Below are 15,408 nucleotides of genomic sequence, written 5' to 3' on the forward strand. Positions count from 1 at the left end.
ACGGCGCCAAACACGCATACGACCATCATTGGCACCAAGGCAGAAGCGACTCTCATCGCTGAAGACGACACGTCTCCATTCGTCCCTCCATTCACGCCTGTCGCGACACCACTGGAGGCGGGCTGCACGATGTTGGGGCGTGAGCGGAAGACGGCCTAACGGTGTGCGGGACCGTAGCCCAGCTTCATGGAGACGGTTGCGAATGGTCCTCGCCGATACCCCAGGAGCAACAGTGTCCCTAATTTGCTGGGAAGTGGCGGTGCGGTCCCCTACGGCACTGCGTAGGATCCTACGGTCTTGGCGTGCATCCGTGCGTCGCTGCGGTCCGGTCCCAGGTCGACGGGCACGTGCACCTTCCGCCGACCACTGGCGACAACATCGATGTACTGTGGAGACCTCACGCCCCACGTGTTGAGCAATTCGGCGGTACGTCCACCCGGCCTCCCGCATGCCCACTATACGCCCTCGCTCAAAGTCCGTCAACTGCACATACGGTTCACGTCCACGCTGTCGCGGCATGCTACCAGTGTTAAAGACTGCGATGGAGCTCCGTACGCCACGGCAAACTGGCTGACACTGACGGCGGCGGTGCACAAATGCTGCGCAGCTAGCGCCATTCGACGGCCAACACCGCGGTTCCTGGTGTGTCCGCTGTGCCGTGCGTGTGATCATTGCTTGTACAGCCCTCTCGCAGTGTCCGGAGCAAGTATGGTGGGTCTGACACACCGGTGTCAATGTGTTCTTTTTTCCATTTCCAGGAGTGTATCCTGTGACGTTTCCATATAGCTGGTTCTTCTCCGACATCTCCCGGAAATGACACCTGAGGGAATAGTTCTGTACATCGATCACGAATCTCAGTTCCGAAGTTTTAATTGAGAACTTCCAGTCCGCAGCTCGTGGTCGTGCGGTAGCGTTCTCGCTTCCCACGCCCGGGTTCCCGGGTTCGATTCCCGGCGGGGTCAGGGATTTTCTCTGCCTCGTGATGACTGGGTTGTGTGATGTCCTTAGGTTAGTTAGGTTTAAGTAGTTCTAAGTTCTAGGGGACTGATGACCATAGATGTTAAGTCCCATAGTGCTCAGATCCATTTGAACCATTTGAGAACTTACCACCAACTTCGTATTGGACGGCTTATTAGCAATGGAATTATGTATTCCATTTTATCCAATGGTCCAGAGTGCACGCGGACACACACCCCCCCCCCCCCCCACACACACACACACGATAATACTTGTGTTTTACGTGCACCGTCGAACAGTGTAAAAATTAATTAGTATCAACGTCATCTCTGTCGCAAACTGAGAAATATGTTACCTTGCCATTATATTTTTCATAAAAATCGGTGTTCCATGTCATATTCCGATTGGTGTACACGGCGTTTTAACTCTGAGGAAAGTATGTCGTACAAGCTACCTCATTTGTTTCGAACAGAGCCAAATTATCAGATGCATAAAACATATGTACCACATTCTACATACATGATACTCTTGTAAGACTCTCAATAGATTACGAAAAAATATAGCAGATGGGGGGGTAGGTTCGTCGCTTACTGAGCACAAAGAGGCTGTGGCTATTTTTTGCAGAGGATATCACATTCCGAATTAGAGATCGTATTTAGGATTTTATTTTAAATCATTTTTCTATAATGCGTCTGGAGATCGCATATCGAAGAAATATGTTGATCTCAAATTCTTTCCAAGCCACATTAATTACGAAAATTACATCGTTGCTTTTCTGTTGTCCAGGAACGCCGCATTACTTGCAAAAATTCCATCGCCACGAGGTGGAAGTAGGCAAACGCAAACAATTCGCAGTCGTCGATAATCTAGCTAGACAGACACTCGGCTGCTTTCTAAATGAAAGAGCAGTATTATTAGCAAATTCCACCATACCTTGCACTGCTCTGATCGTATTATATGAAATCAACTGAGTAAGAGTACATTCTTCCCCGACGAGCGATGAATGCTCAGTCGTTTCAGTGCAAAATAATTTATTTTCAAGTAGTTCCTCATAGTCGTATTTCAAATATAATCTGTTTACACACTAAACGATTAGAGAGAACATGAAATTAAGAAAGTTCAAATTATTTCGTCGCTACTAGCAAAATTTCCATCTTGAGGTCGCATTATGCTTTTTATCGAATGCTTCCTTTTATTTGAAGAATTACAGATCGATCCAAAATTTACCAAATTTCACTCTTATATTCACACCTACGTAAGCGACACAGTTATCGTTGAATGTTCAGAAGATTAAAATATGCAGGAAGGAAATGTTTGAGTGTTGCTATGTTTGGCTGCTGAATGATTAAGTTTAGGATGAGCGCGAGAGTATATTCGCAACTGGGTCAGAAAGCTGTTTTTCAATGCCAGGAGTATACTGTCAACAAGATTACCTTTCTTGTCCTCCTCCGTTGCCTTATGGGAATTGTTTCCGTCAAATCGCTAGTACACTATAATATAAATTTCACTCAGCTGCAGCATACACTGTGTGTCCGCAGTGACGGGATAAACTTTGTAGGATGGTCGAGGAACACAAAAATAACGAAAAAATTCGAAATAGCTAAAATTCAAACGATACAAGCCATGAAGAAGTGTCTAGTGTCGAGACGAAGGACACATTTGGGAATCGTGTATTGTATTAGCCGTTTGTATCCTATTCCCGAAAAGCATACGTCATTGGGATTGAAAACGACAAAATAGTTCCGTGTCGATGTGGAAGGGTACATCGAAAGCGTTACGTGTCTTTAATTTCGCTTGGTCATTGTCAGGTGCATATAATTGATGATTCTCGATTGTCCTGATATTTATAAGGAAACCTCGTTTTGCACTGTTGTACAGATTCGTTACATTATTAATGCCATAGCCTCTAACTAATGAATGAGGTGGCGCAGTGGTTAGCACAAGATCCTCATTCGGGAGGACTGTGGTTCACATCGGCGTCCGACCACCCTGCATTAAGTTTTATGTCACTTTACTAAATCGCTCCAGGCAAATTCAGCGATGGTTCCTATGGAAGGGTACAGCCGATATACGTATTTCCCCATCCTTGTAACAATCAGAGCTTGAGGCTGACGGGACTTTACAGTTGATCTTTCTTTCTCTCTAATGTGGTATTTGTTAACAGCCCGTAGTTCCGTAAACAGTTTAAAACATCCGTGTATTTCTTTATTTCTTAGTTTCGTGTTCATGATTCATTGGAATTTTGGTGCTGTCACTGGTACAATTAAAAGTGGAACACAGCTGGCGTGCCGGCCGGTGTGGCCGTGCGGTTCTAGGCGCTTCAGTCTGGAACCGCGTGACCGCTACGGTCGCAGGTTCGAATCCTGCCTCGGGCATGGATGTGTGTGATGTCCTTAGGTTAGTTAGGTTTAATTAGTTCTAAGTGACTGATGACCACAGATGTTAAGTCCCATAGTGCTCAGAGCCATTTGAACCATTTCTGAACACAGCTGGTGTAAACACACAATACGGTTTTGATTCATAAATACATCAGCAGCCATCTGAAATTACAAACAATCGTATGAAGTACTTTAGTGAGTGTACTGCGTATGGTAATTAGCGTTTCATTTCGAAAATAGTTCGCATAGTTTGTTAACTTTGGGGATAGTCTGGATCGTAAGTTCAAAGCCGAACTCAATCGCATTTTAACAAACCATATAAGCTGTTCCCCACTTAAGACCTAAAGAATATAGGCAATAGATAATGTAAACTAACGACAAGCAGGGTTTTATAAGAGGACTGTAATTACAGGCGACTGGTGTTGCTTTGATGAGTAAGACGTTAGAGGCCTCTTCCTTAAATATGCATCGTAATTTCCAGCAACAAATATAGAGCACTCCAATATCCCGTTTAAAATTATTTGCTTGTTACTGGAGAAAAGCTGCCTGAAATATGAATTTAAAAAGAAAAATGTACATACAAACATAAGCTTCAGGAACATTATGAAACAGCTACTTCCCTCCATTGCCCTGGATTCCTTTAAACAACGCTTTGAATGACTCATTCAGAAGCCACTTATTCAAGGAGATGCACCCTAAAATTTTGTTTCATCAACGCGGAACTGGCAGTGTCTGGCGCTCTTCCATCATTACCATTACCATTATCAATAACAGTCTAATTGTTATGAACCTCATTCGTAACTTTGAGGAGTAATATTTAAATAAAACTTCTCGCACATACAGCCAACTGTAAAAGCAGCTGGTTTCAAATACCAGTCCTTCATAGGCGGTATATGCGTAAAATTTTTTCACTACCGTAGCTACTTCCTGCAACAACTCCCCACTTGGAGACTGATCGTTGCAGACGAGATAATTTTCTGTCTCTAGTGACAATGTCGCAGGTTGTACACTAAATCCTACTTTCTTCTTTGCTTCCTTTCCTGTTTCAAACATCGCCATTATGAAATAAGCGAAAAATGAAAGAATAAGCAGTAAAAATCTGAAATACTTGCGTAGTCAGCACATCACCTTATACGTTATAATACTGCAGAATGAACAACTGTATCTTATGCTGCATCTTTACTGCCAACTCGAAGTGCTTTAAAGGACGACAGAATATTAGAAAATGACGTATTCTAGACTCTCCAAATTAAAACTAGACAGAAGGAAAAAATAAGTAAACTGTTTATTGTTTCAAACGTAATCGCCATAACTGCTAACACGTTTATCCCACTGTGAGATAAGACAATCAGTGCTCTCGTGAAACACGTTTGCGGTTGCCTGCGGATCCACAATTTTACCCAGGCGTGTACCTCTTCGTCCGAAGCAAATCGACGGTATATCTTTCTTCAGAACTGAAAATCGCATAAAAAGAGATCGGGACTGTATAGTTGATACGTAAGGACTACGCAGCGAACATTCTGCAGCGTACTCTAAACAACCTTGGCAACATGTTGGCCTGCCCGTCCACGTGTTGCCAACGTTGTTTTGACAATGTTGCAAACGTTTCGCTGGCAAGAATATTTTTGGACCCCTGAATAAAGACATTTGTGGATGTCGATTTGCTTCAGACGGAGATGTGCACTCCTCTATACTAGCGTGGTTACGTAGGCAACGGCATACATGTTCAATTAAGGTATTAACGGTCTTCTTCTCACAGTGGGACAAATGTAGTAACTGTTACGGCTATTTTGTCTCAAATAATAAAGTATACGTACTTTTTTCTCTTGTCTCGTTTTCTGTTCACTGACCCTTATACTTGCTTAACTACCTAATCATCTTAAGCGTAAGGCTGTGAAACAAGCTATTACGTTTGTCAGAAAAATTTTAATTCTCTTCAAGCATGTCAAACTCAGTGGTGTCAGTTACAGCATATTTATTCGTCTTTACCTGTTTTGTCCACCTAAGGTGGCTACAACATGCAGTAGTATTGACGCACAAATATACACTATGTAATCAAAAGCATCCGGGCACCTGGCTGAAAATGACTTAAAAATTCGTGGCGGCCTCCATCGGTAATGCTGGAATTCAATATGGTGTTGGCCCACCCTTAGTCTTGATGACAGTTCCCACTCTCGCAGGCACACGTTCAATCAGGTGCTGGAAGGTTTCTTGGGGAATGGCAGCCCATTCTTCACGTAGTGCTACACTGAGGAGAGGTGTCGATGTCGGTCGGTGAGGCTGGCACGAAGTCGGCGTTTCAAAACGTACCAAAGGTGCTCTATAGGATTCAGGTCAGGACTCTGTGCAGGGCAGTCCATTACAAGGATGCTATTGTCGTATAACCACTCCGTCACATGCCGTGCATTATGAACAGGTGCTCGATCGTGTAGAAATATGCAATCGCCATCCCCGAATTGCTCTTCAACAGTAGGAAGCAAGAAGGTGCTGGAGACATCAATGTAGGTCCGTGCTGTGATAGTGCCACGCAAAACAACAAGGGATGCATGCCCCCTCCATGAGAAACACCACCACACCAGAACACTACCGCCTCCTAATTTTACTGTTGGCACTACAGACGCTGGCAGATGACGTTCACCGAGCAATCCCCATATCCACACCCTGCCATCAGATCGCCACATTATGTACCGTGATTCGTCACTCCACACAACGTTTTTCCACTGTTAAGTCGTCCAATGGTTACGCTTCTTACACCAAGCGAGGCGTCGTAAGGTATTCACCGGCTTACGAGCAGCACCTCGACCGTGAAATCCAAGTTCTCACACTTCCCGTCTGTCATACTACTTGAATTGGATCCTGACGCAGTTTGGAATTCCTGTGTGATGGTCTTAATTAATGTCTGCCTTTTACACATTACGATCCTCTTCAACTGTTGGCGGTCTCTGTCACTCAACAGACGAGGTCGACCTGCACGCTTTTGTACTGCACGTGTCCCTTCACGTTTCCACTTCACTATCACATCGGAAACAGTGGATCTAGGGATGTTCAGGACTGTGGAAATCTGGCGTACAGACGTATGACACGAGTGACAGCCGATCACCTGACCACGTTCGAAGTCCGTGAGTTCTGCGGAGCGTCCCATTCTGCTTTCTCACGATGTCTAATGACTACTGAGGTCGCTGATATGGAGTACCTGGCAGTAGATGGCAGCACAATGCAATGCACCTAATACGAAAAACGTATGTTTTTGGAGGTGTCCGGATACTTTTGATCACGTAGTGTATAAGAACGGTAATGGCAACCAGATTTATCGAAACTCCACCCGAACAGTTTGGGAAAGACCCTAACGGTAGTGACCGACCGCTGTTTCATACTCAGACTGTAGGCGCCACTGGATGCGGATATGGTGTGTGTGTGTGTGTGTGTGTGTGTGTGTGTGTGTGTGCGCGCGCGCGCGCGCGCACGTTTTGGTGAAGGTAGGGGGGGGGGGGGCGGTGGGATAGTGGTCAGCACACCGCACTCCCGGCCATTGTCAGTTTTCACTACCGGAGCCGCTATTTCTCAGCCAAGTACCTCCTCAATTTGCCGACAAGGGCTGAGTGCACCTCCCTTGCTAACAGCTCTCAGCAGACGGGACAGTCACCCATCCAAGTACTAGCCGGACACGACAGCGCTTAACTTCTTTGCTCAGACGGGAACCGGTGTTACCAATTAGGCGAGGCCGTTCAGATTTGTGTACAAAGTGAAAATCACCCTGAAAATGGCTTAAGTGAGTGGGAAACAGCCTAAAAGGTGACCAGACAGCGATCATGTTCAACTTCATGGCTCGACAACTGAAGGCAGATTGCGTTATTGTACAAAACATTCATCTCCACTTTGCACAAAGCGTTATTACTTCTCTGCTGTTAATCTGCAGCTCTCTCTACGTATCCCAAGAAACATGCCTAACCTCGAAGGTTTGAATCGACGTATAGAGGACTCAACACCAAACGAAGAGAAACTGGGCTACCCGCTGAACAGAGTTGAAGAACTAAGGTGAAGCCGGCCGCTGTGGCCTAGTGGTTCTAGGTTCTTCAGTCCGGAACCGCGCTGCTGCTACGGTCGCAGGTTCGAATCCTATCACGGGTATGGATGTGTGTGATGTCCTTAGATTAGTTAGGTTTAAGTAGTTCTAAGTTCTACGGGACTGATGACCTCAGATGTTAAGTCCCATAGTGCTTAGAGCCATTTTAACCATTTGAACTAAGCTGGCGTTGGTATGGGACAAGCATGTATTACACTACTGGCCATTAAAATTGCTACACCAAGAAGAAATGCAGATGATAAACAGGTATTCATTGGACACATAAATTATACTAGAACTGACATGTGATTACATTTTCACGCAATTTGGGTGCATAGATCCTGAGAAATCGGTACCCAGAACAACCACCTATGGCCGTAATAACGGCCTTGATACTCCTGGGCATTGAGTCAAACAGAGCTTGGATGGCATGTACAGGTACAGCTACCCATGCAGCTTCAACACGAAACCACAGTTCATCAAGAGTAGTGACTGGCGTATTGTGACGAGCCAGTTGCTCGGCCACCATTGACCACACGTTTTCAACTGGTGAGAGTTCTGGAGAATGTGCTGGTCAGGGCAGCAGTCGAACATTTTCTGCATCCAGACAGGCTCGTACAGGACCTGCAACATGCGGTCGTGCATTATCCTGCTGAAATGTAGGGTTTCACAGGGTTCGAATGAAGGGTAGAGCCACGGGTCCTAACACATCTGAAATGTAGCGTCCACTGTTCAAAGTGCCGTCATTGCGAACAAGAGGTGACCGAGACGTGTAACCAATGGCACCCCATACCATCACGCCGGGTGATACACCAGTATGGCGATGACGAATACACGCTTCCAATGTGCGTTCACCGCGATGTCGCTAAACACGGATGCGACCATCATGACGCTGTAAACAGAACCTGGATTCATCCGAAAAAATGACGTTTTGCCATTCGTGCACCCAGGTTCGTCGTTGAGTACACCATCGCAGGCGCTCCTGTCTGTGGCGCAGCGTCAAGGGTAACCGCAGCCACGGTCTCCGAGCTGATAGTCCATGCTGCTGCAAACGTCGTCGAACTGTTCTTGCAGATGGTTGTTTTCTTGCAGACGTCCCCATCTGTTGACTCAAGGATCGAGACTTTGCTGCACGATCCGTTATAGCCATGCGGATAAGATGCCTGTCATCTCGACTGCTAATGAGACGAGGCCGTTGGGATCCAGCACGGCGTTCCGTATTACCCTCCTGAACCCACCGATTCCATATTCTGCTAACAGTCATCGTATCTCGACCAACGCGAGCAGCAATGTCGCAATACGATAAACCGCAATCGCGATAGGCTACAATCCGACCTTTATCAAAGTCGGAAACGTGATGGTAAGCATTTCTCCTCGTTACACGACGCATCACCAGAACGTTTCACCAGGCAACGCCGGTCAACTGCTGTTTGTGTATGAGAAATCGGTTGGAAACTTCCCTCATGTCAACACGTTGTAGGTGTCGCCACCGGCGCCTACCTTGTGTGAATGCTCTGAAAAGCTAATGTTTTGCATATGATAGCGTCTTCTTCCTGTCGGTTAAATTTCGCGTCTGTAGCACATCATCTTGGTGGTGTAGCGCTGCGCGGGATTAACCGAGCGGTCTGGGGCGCTGCAGTCATGGACTGTGCGGCTCGTCCAGGTGGAGGTTCGAGTCTTCACTCGGGCATGGGTGTGTGTGTTTGTCCTTAGGATAATTTAGGTTAAGTAGTGTGTAAGCTTGGGGACTGATGACCTTAGCAGTTAAGTCCCATAAGATTTCACACACATTTGAACATTTTTTTCGTGGTGTAGCAATTTTAATGGTCAGTAGTGTACGACAACCAACCATTGACAGTGCGCCATTTTCTGAATCAATGTCGATTTTATAACCGTTCACGTGTAATGTGTGTTTGTCAACTGATTCACATTTAGCAGATAGAGCACAAGCTGTAGATCACGGTTTAGTTTTTATTCGTCGTAGTAATATGGCAAAGGTAAATTAATTTTCAACCGTTTGAGCAGTCTATTCAGTGGATAAGAGGTCGCTCTACTCCAGTGGATCAGGCTCTAAGAATTACCGACTTCAAATTCTTTAGGTAATCGATCATTTTTCGTTGTGCCACGGGCGCTTATGACCTCAGCTGTTTTGCGTCCTGAAGCAACAATAAACAAACAAACTAACACACGGAACTTTTTTGAGACACAGGTCGTCTCTCACTGACCCCAATCAAGCTCGTATTTTCCTTGACGGGCTGAAAGCTGGCGTGATGCGGGGTTTTTGCTTTAGTCTGCCAATTTTTTACGAGACACTGCCGGCAAACAGGATGAAAGCGGTCTTCCTATCGTCGTCTTCCTTGCTTTCGGTTTCCGCCCGTTCTTGCAGCTCTTGCGTCGCAGTGCCGTCGGAATCGTCGGCTGCTGTATCCATTCTCGTGGAAGACGGATTACAGGTGCCGCAGCCCTGCCGTCAGACTTCATCCATCTGAAACGGAGTATGTCCTGTGTACTGGAGTGTAGAGAGTGCTGTTCTTCTGCAAGGATTGGTGGCAGCTGGAGGCATGGAAATGTAAATCCTTATGCGTTGGTTTACGGTACATCTACATCTACATCTACATTTATACTCCGCAAGCCACCCAACGGTGTGTGCCGGACGGCACTTTACGTGCCACTGTCATTACTTCCCTTTCCTGTTCCAGTCGCGTATGGTTCGCGGTGCGCGCTCTAATCTCTCTAATTTTACATTCGTGATCTCCTCGGGAGGTATAAAAGGGGGAAGCAATATATTCGATACCTCATCCAGAAACGCACCCTCTCGAAACCTGGACAGCAAGTTACACCGCGATGCAGAGCGCCTCTCTTGCAGAGTCTGCCACTTGAGTTTGCTAAACATCTCCGTAACGCTATCACGGTAACCAAATAACCCTGTGACGAAACGCGCCGCTCTTCTTTGGATCTTCTCTATCTCCTCTGTCAACCCGATCTGGTACGGATCCACCGAGCGAGGTGGCGCAGTGGTTAGACACTGGACTCGCATTCGGAAGGACGACGGTTCAATCCCGCGTCCGACCATCCTGATTTAGATTTTCCGTGATTTCCCTAAATCACTCCAGGCAAATGCCGGGATGGTTCCTCTGAAAGGGCACGGCCGACTTCCTTCCCCATCCTTCCCTAATCCGATGAGACCGATGACCACGCTGTCTGGTCTCCTTCCCAAACAACCAACCAACAACCTGGTACGGATCCCACACTGATGAGCAATACTCCAGTATAGGTCGAACGAGTATTTTGTAAGCCACCTCCTTTGTTGATGGACTACATTTTCTAAGGACTCTCCTAATGAATCTCAACCTGGTACTCGCCTTACCAACAATTAATTTTATATGATTATTCCACTTCAAATCGTTCCGCAAGCATACTCCCAGATATTTTACAGAAGTAACTGCTACCAGCGTTTGTTCCGTTATCATATAACCATACAATAAAGGATCCTTGTTTCTATGTATTCGCAATACATTACATTTGTCTATGTTAAGGGTCAGTTGCCACTCCCTGGACCAAGTGCCTATCCGCTGCAGATCTTCCTGCATACACGATGGGCAAGCGACGCGTCGGGGTACACTGAACTAGGACTTCGAGAAAGGGAAAAAGCACTCCGTCTTGAGGCCACAAGTGGCCCATCGGGGCCACCCTCAGCTGAGGATGTGGATAGAAGTGGCATGTGGTCATCACACCGGTCTCCCAGTCGTTATGATGATGGTTTTGTTTGACCGCAGCCGCTACTATTCGGTCGAGTAGCTCTTCATTTGGCATCACGAGGCTGAGTGCACCCCGAAAAATGGCAACAGCGCATGGCGGCTGCATGGTCACCCATCCAAGTGCCGGCCACGCCCGACAGCGCTTAACTTCGGTGATCTCACGGGAACCGGTGTATCCACTGCAGCAAGACCGTTGCCCCGAGAAAGGGTAGCTTGCCGTCTTTTTCTAATTCCATCGTAAACTGGATGTTTTCCTGTATGGAATTCAGATGTTCTAAGAATGTCTGTAATTTTTAGAGTCAGTGTGGCCAGCTAACAAAATGTAATCTACCTTTCTCTGGTTCACATAGCCGATAATTTAGGCAGCCGCCGCTACATTTCTTAGGTGTTACAGCAGAGCCGCATCTTAAAGATCTTCGTGACGTCATATTTCAGCAAAATAATGCAAGACAGCACGGTACCCGTTCTGTCCTGACCTACCTCGATACAGAGCGTGTTCGTGCTTCGTGTACTGACCTAGACAGCGTGTTCTCCTGAGCTGGCTCTGTCTCTGAATGTAAATATCTGGTAATGGGATGCCGATAGACTGGTACGCCGCCGCTTGACAGCCAGTAAGATTGATGAACTCTGGCATAGAGTTCGCGCAGCATGGAATGACGTACCCGCATATGTCATTCAAACTCAGTTCGACGGTGCCCGGCAGGTAAGGGGCGTTTGTGCTGCCAGACGTGGCAGCTCGTTGTACTGAATTTGGCACCCGGTATACCTCTAAAACACCTACAAATTTAGTCATGTATTCTCCCTACTCTGTTGTATATACACATTTAAAAATGTCATTATTTGCTATCCTTAGAGACACTGCAGTTTTTATTTTAACACAATTTGAAACTTCCACGTGTACTAAGTTTCACATACACCTCTCGTACGTAAGTTACGCCTCTTAGTGCTCCACCATGTTTTGTTTCGCTTCCATATCTCTCTGCTAGTGAGTAGAGAGCGTCCCGTTTCGAAACTTTGACCCGGTCGTACTCAAGATAATTTTGCTGTAAATAAAGACCCTGTGACACTTGCGTTCCTGGAAAGTAAGCTGTAGCTGTTAGACTCAAAGAAAATACTGGATATATTACCTGTAAGAAATTTATCAATTTGGTTAGTGAAATTAAAGTACTGTTTCCCTGAGAGCTGGATTTTTAATATGAGATGTGAAGACGCCTCTGTATAGTGTTTTTAGTTAATTTTACGCAGTGTATCCTTGAACTGCCTTGTGTGAATAGCCATAACAACTATTCATATGTTACAATTCCATTAAAGAAGCAGAAAAAAGTACCGAACAGATACCGGCAATTATTGTATCATTTATGGACTGCCTACCAACACAGATTTGCTTCGTTCCCTTGACATCCCATTCACGATTATTTGTGTCTAATTACTTTGTTTCTACGGTCCCAGCTTCGAATCCTGCCTCGGGCATGGATGTGTGTGATGTCCTTAGGTTATTGATTGGGGACTCCATACTGTGCTGTGTGCACAACGACCATATACGTGAAATTAGAAGCAAGGTCAGCGTTTCCCATAATTTTTGTGCTTTATTGACAGCAAAATCGATTTTCAATCACATAATGATCGTCTTCAGTGCTGTAGTGTACAAATTAAAACTCATAGGCACTGGTGTCAAGTTATCAGTAACCAAAGCTATGAAACGATCACAATAACTCCATTATAGCTTTGGTTACAGATAATAACTTGACACCAGTGCCTATGAGTTTTAATTTGTACACTACAGCACTGCAGATAGTCAGTATGCGATTGAAAATCCATTTTGCCGTCAATAAACCATCAAAATTACGGCCAACGCTGACCTTCCATCTATGTCCTTTAGGTTTAAGTAGTTCTAACTCTAGGGTACTGATGACCTCAGATGTTAAGTCCCATAGTGCCCAGAGCCATTTGAACCTTTTTTTTTTTTTTACTTGGTTTACGATAGTAATCTGAAAGTGGAAATTTGTGATAAGTTCCTGTTGGACGCAACTGCTGAGGTCATCCGTCCCTAGGCTTACACACTACTTAATCTAACTTTAAAGTAACTTACGCTAAGAACAGCACACACACCCACGCCCGAGGGAGGGCTCGAACTTCCGACGGGGAGAGCCGCGCGAACCTTGGCGAGACAGCCGAGACCGCGCAGCTACCTCGCGCGGCGGCTGATCTGAAATAATAGCAACAAAAAATAGCGTTGCATATTATGTCACTACTAGAACAGAAATGGTATTGTGATTTCCTTTGTTGCCTAAGAGACATTTCTGTGCAGTCAGAAGCTCTTGCTGGGATAAGCGGCTTTCCGCAGGTAGAAACATCATCATCATCATCATCATCATCATTTAAGACTGATTATGCCTTTCAGCGTTCAGTCTGGAGCATAACCCCCCTTATACAGTTCCTCCATGATCCCCTATTCAGTGCTAACATTGGTGCCTCTTCTGATGTTAAACCCATTACTTCAAAATCATTCTTAACCGAATCCAGGTACCTTCTCCTCGGTCTGCCCCGACTCTTCCTACCCTCTACTGCTGAATCCATGAGTCTCTTGGGTAACCTTGCTTCTCCCATGCGTGTAACATGACCCCACCATCTAAGCCTGTTCGCCCTGACTGCTACATCTATAGAGTTCATTCCCAGTTTTTCTTTGATTTCCTCATTGTGGACACCCTCCTGCCATTGTTCCCATCTACTAGTACCTGCAATCATCCTAGCTACTTTCATATCCGTAACCTCAACCTTGTTGATAAGGTAACCTGAATCCACCCAGCTTTCGCTCCCATACAACAAAGTTGGTCGAAAGATCGAACGGTGCACAGATAACTTAGTCTTGGTACTGACTTCCTTCTTGCAGAAGAGAGTAGATCGTAGCTGAGGTAGAAACAAAAAAAAAAAAAAAAACCTAAACTCCTTCCGAATAGGTCATGAGGCTCAACGGTACCGACCGGTAGCCGTGTCATCCTCAGCCCATAGGCGTCTCTGGATGCGGATATGGAGGTGCATGTGGTCAGCACACTGCTCTCCCGGCCGTATGTCAGTTTCCGAGACCGGAGACGCTACCTCCCACTCAAGTAGCTCCTCAGTTTGCCTCACAAGGGCCGAGTGCACCCCGCTTGCCAACAGCGCTCGGCAGACCGAATGGTCACCCATCCATGTACTAGCCCAGCCCGACAGCGCTTAACTTCGGTGATCTGACGGGAACCGGTGTTACTACTGCGGCAAGGCCGTTGGCCAGGTAGAAACAGCCACATTAATAATTTCTTTCCACTCTAGCATAATAGAACAGCGTTCTGTAGTCTACGATACGTTTTACTAAGAATTAGTTTCGTGTGTGTGTGTGTTTGAAGTTTACTGGCGCTAAACAGCGTGGTCATCAGCGCCCAAACGCATAAAAACAGGAACACATGCAGTGAAGGGACTAAGACAAACAGCGAACAAGGAGAACGGCTGAAAGACACAGACCTGACGCAGTTCCAAATCCTCACACACAGAGGCAAAACAAGAGGAGAAGGGACACACTAAAAAGGAAAGGAAACACAAGGAAAAGAGAACAGGAACCGAAGGGAAACAAGGAGGTAATCGTGACCGGCTGACCTCTTACCTAAAACCTGGGTGAGCCAGTCACCCAGCAGCACATTAAAACCCTCTCCCTAAAATCCGAGGCAACAAATTGGACAGGACACAAAACCGTAAGACCTTAACTACAGTCGTTGCGTCATCTTGTAAAATAGAGGGTAAATCCGGTGGCAAAGAAACCACCGCCCTCTGGTCAGAGAATAAAAGACAGTCAAGTAAAATGTGGCGGACAGTAATCTGGACGCCACAAGAACTGCAGATTGGGGGGTCCTCCCGCCGGAGTAAAAAACCATGCGTTAAGGGACTGTGCCCAATGCGGAGGCGAGTGAGGAGAACCTCATCCCGCCTGCATGACTGGTAGGACGTACGCCATGGCCGCGTGGTAGCCTTGACCAGACGCAGATTATTTTCACCGACTGCCAGCCACTCCTCTTCCCACTGACGCATAACGCGAAAACGCAGGAGGGAGGTAACAGCATGGAGGGGGGCGGCACATTCAACAACGTGAGGGAGGGAACATGCATCATTGGCAGCTACATCCGCCAGTTTGTTTCCCCTAATACCCACGTGCCCCGGCACCCAGCAGAAGGAAACCTCTTTCCCTTGCCGTTGCAGGTGGAGGAGGGCATCATGGATGTCC

General features: G+C 46.3%; 1 pseudogene; it reads right to left on the bottom strand.

The window, feature by feature from the left end:
- Positions 1–14,306: 14,306 nt before the first annotated feature.
- On the bottom strand, positions 14,307–14,424 carry LOC126185616 (5S ribosomal RNA; annotated as a pseudogene).
- Between the last annotated feature and the right edge of the window lie 984 nt (positions 14,425–15,408).

Source organism: Schistocerca cancellata, chromosome 4, assembly GCF_023864275.1.
Source record: "Schistocerca cancellata isolate TAMUIC-IGC-003103 chromosome 4, iqSchCanc2.1, whole genome shotgun sequence".
In the NCBI taxonomy this organism is placed as follows: Eukaryota; Metazoa; Arthropoda; class Insecta; order Orthoptera; family Acrididae; genus Schistocerca; species Schistocerca cancellata.